The 3,794-nt window shown below is 40.7% G+C and overlaps 1 long non-coding RNA gene across 1 annotated transcript; it reads right to left on the bottom strand.

Annotated features, from left to right (window-relative positions):
- Positions 1 to 2,273: 2,273 nt before the first annotated feature.
- LOC139640952 (uncharacterized) lies at positions 2,274 to 3,794 on the bottom strand. Its single transcript, XR_011694959.1, has 3 exons — positions 3,681 to 3,794; positions 3,318 to 3,404; positions 2,274 to 2,451 (listed from the first exon to the last, which is right to left on the bottom strand). It is a non-coding gene; the product is annotated as an uncharacterized lncRNA (long non-coding RNA).

Genomic DNA, 3,794 nt, shown 5'->3' with positions numbered 1-3,794 from the left:
ATAAATAAAACCAAATGACACTAATGATGAAGAGGATGTAGAAGAATATGACAAAGATGATTATGAAGAACATGATGATGGTTACAGTATTTCATTGCAGTCGTTCTCATAGCAGATCAATTTAGAGCAATTCCTCCTCAAATCTTCCTCCAAGAGCCAGGAAACATTTGAAAATGTCATGACACTGTTCATTTGCTCAGCAGTATTTCACACTGCTTCTCCTTACAGATCAGCAGCATATAAGAAGACTGAAATGAATCTACAGGTCCTGGTTTTGCATTTGTCTGATTACAGTGAAAGTAGGTTTCAGTATCTGGTCAAAGAGATGTGACTTAACAAGGAAAAGCAGACACAGTGGATAAACAGTTTGTTTTTGGTTTTGCATACACTATCTTTGCATTCAGAGCTTTAAAATGGCTTCATATATAATAGAGGCCAGTAATTTATTTTTTTTTGTTTGGATTTAAGGCTGGAGTTTTTTCTCCTGTAAAGTATTAAATGAGCCTGGGTTCATGGAGTTTGGTCCCAGATGTCCCTGAACAGAGTAAATAACCATGTGGAGCAGGCAGGACAGCAGGGAGTTACTGCACATTACAGACAGAACACAGTGATGTTGGTGACTGATGGAAAGACAGCTGTAATTTGATCCCAGCTCTTAGTTACTAACGTTCAAAACACTGAAAACTCACCAGTCTGATGTTCTCGTATCCCCACAGCCTCCTCAGGTTACAAAAAAAACACTGTAGAAATGTCTTGATTTAGTTTTTTTCCTTCTGCTTGAAGCTCAGAAATGCAGTTCCCAGCTCTGACTTCCTCTTCTGTGGAGGCTTCAGCACATGTTGCAATTTCCTTTAGCAGGGATCTTTTGAAAGCTGGCGTGTGTCCCAATATATTGAGCAATAACTGGGAGGAGAGCAGCATGGATCTGCTGTTCACATGATGCACGTCATAAAAAGACTCCATAAAAGCAGTTGTTTTTTTTAATGGGCATAAATTCATTAATTTACAGCATGATCTGTGATCTCTGTCCCTCCCTGTAAAGCCAAGTTACTCATTTTCAGCAGTAATTAATCCCAGTCTGTCCACAAAAGCTCTCCTCAATACTTCTGTTTATATATCATGTCATTGGAGTCTCCATTTAATCCTCTGTCATGCTGAGACCTCTTGTGGCCGCACAGAAAGGCAACAAGAGACTACAATATTTTCCAAATAGCTGAGCAGCTTCACTGTAACAAACAAAATCACTATAATATCCCTATAATATTCCCATAGAAATATTATAAATCATTCGGCCATTGAAGGACAATGGCTGAACAAGGAGTGCATCTATGAGAACATACAATTGAATTTATTTTTTCTTTCTATTTCGGGTGTCGCTTGTGTTACATGTGGGGATGTACGACTTGCATTTTGTTTACTATGCACATCTGCAGGGTTTTGTTCTTATAGATGATGCCAAATGATTACTATTTATAATCTATGAGCTCTGACCTCTGAGTGCTGTTTGTAGGCTTTATGTTGTTTACTTTTAATAAACTGGTGCCTCCACACTGTTAGACATTTTATTGTATTTTTACAGTAACTTACTGGCAACACTGTTGCCAGTAAGTTACTGTAATTACCAGTCTACAGTACCTTTACTGTTATGATGTTTTACAGTAAAACACCTTTACTGTAAGTGCATTTTACGGTAAAACAGCTTTACTGTAAGTGCATTTTACGGTAAAACACCTTTACTGTAAGTGCATTTTACGGTAAAACAGCTTTACTGTAAGTGCATTTTACGGTAAAACAGCTTTACTGTAAGTGCATTTTACGGTAAAACAGCTTTACCGTAAGTGCGTTTTACAGTTAGACCATCTTACCGTGAGTGTGCTTTACAGTATAACTGCTCTACTGTAAATGTGGTTTATAGTATGATACTGTAATTGTCTTTTATAGTACGATACTGTAATTGTGTTTTACAGTATATCTGGTCTACTGTAATTGTGTGTTGGAGTATGATACTGTAATTGTGTATTACAACATAACACATTAATATTGCAGAGTATTACTGCAAATTTAAACAGGTTTACTGTATTTAATATAAGAATATTTTACTATAAACAATTCAATTTCATAAAAGAAGTATTAGTCCGAGTACAGTGAATAAAACAGGTATTTATTGTCAACAGATTTGTACAAATTAAATCCATTTAAGTGTTCTCAATGGCATAAAGAACAATGTCACAAAACAATGAATATAGGGCACTATACAAAAACAAAACCATAGACAATAGAAAACACTACAGGACCTGACAAATTTTATACAACACATATACACCAACATGAACACGTGTATCATTTAAATGCCAAACAGCCACAAACCAGCAAAGGCTGTATTGTCGTCCACCACATCTGGATCTTCATCCATGGTGGGATGATGGTGGGATCCATCTTGTGGTAGCTGAGCTGTAAAGAAATAGAGTGACAATGTGAGACGTCATGAGATGGTCAGGGGGTTATCTACATGTTTAAATCAACAGGTAGGCTAACAAATTAAGTTGAAGTGAGGAGGAGAGGAAAGGAGAGGAGAGGAGACAGGAGAGGAGAGGAGATGAGAGTAGGAGAGGAGAGGAGAGGAGGAGAGGAAAGGAGAGGACGAGAGGAGAGGAGACAAGAGAGGAGAGGAGAGGGAGAGGAAAGGAGAGGAGAGGAGGAGAGGACAGGGGACAAGGAGTGGAGGAGAGGAGAGGAGAGGAGATGAGAGTAGGAGAGGAGAGGAAAGGAGAGGACGAGAGGAGAGGAGACAAGAGAGGAGAGGAGAGGGAGAGGAAAGGAGAGGAGAGGAGGAGAGGACAGGGGACAAGGAGTGAAGGAGAGGAGAGGAGAGGAAAGGAGAGGACGAGAGGAGAGGAGGAGGAGAGGAGAGGACAGGAGACAAGGAGTGGAGAGAGGAGGAGAGGAAAGGAGAGGAGGAGAGGAGAGAGGAGACAAGAGAGGAGAGGAGGAGAGGAGAGGAGACAAGAGAGGAGATGAGGAGAGGAGAGGACAGGAGAGGAGAGGAGAGAGGAGACAAGGAGAGGAGAGGGGAGAGGAGAGGTGAGGAGACAAGGAGGAGAGAGGAGAGGAGAGGAGGAGAGGAGACAAGGAGAGGAGACAAGAGAGGAGATGAGGAGAGTAGAGGAGAGGAGACAAGGAGAGGAGAGGAAAGGAGAGGACGAGAGGAGAGGAGGAGGTTATAAATTCTAGTCATATTAAAAGGCCAGAGTAGAGCCAGAGCATGCAAGATAGGAGGCAAAGGAAACAAAATAATAAACAATTGAGAAAATTCTTACCTAGTTGGAAGTCCTCTAGTTGGGAGTCGATCTACGAATGACAAAGGCGGCTCAGGATGTCCTAGAATGGCCGCCGTACTACAGGTCCTGCATGCACAAAATCAAAACACCAAAACAAATCAGACGATGGCGTATAAATCCAACAATAAAAAAATGATTGGTGAATAATCTATGATTTATCTCCCCTCCCTCCCTGCTAAAGGGAGGGAGGGAGGAGATGTTAACATTCTAATAGAGTTCCTTCTCTAATGCTAATAATTCCTCCACTTCCTGAATGGAGGGATTACTACCCAAGCTTTAAACCAGATATAATAAAATAATTAGTGTGCATGTAAATATACAGAATGTTATATAACAACTTACTTGTCTCCTCTGTCGAGCCTTCTTCTTCTGAGCCTGCTGCACCCTCTCCCCCAGGTTTTGAGGCAGCACAGATGTGTAGTTCCTTCTGACTTTCATAGTAGGTTGCACATGATA

The sequence above is a fragment of the Centroberyx affinis genome, unplaced genomic scaffold (genome assembly GCF_046629955.1).
Source record: "Centroberyx affinis isolate AG114_WGS23_722 - 3 ecotype Tasmania unplaced genomic scaffold, CSIRO-AGI_Caff_v1 ptg000317l_1, whole genome shotgun sequence".
Classification (NCBI taxonomy): Eukaryota; Metazoa; Chordata; class Actinopteri; order Beryciformes; family Berycidae; genus Centroberyx; species Centroberyx affinis.
The sequence above is the reverse complement of the archived record's forward strand: the minus strand, read 5'-3'. Positions and strand labels throughout refer to the sequence as shown.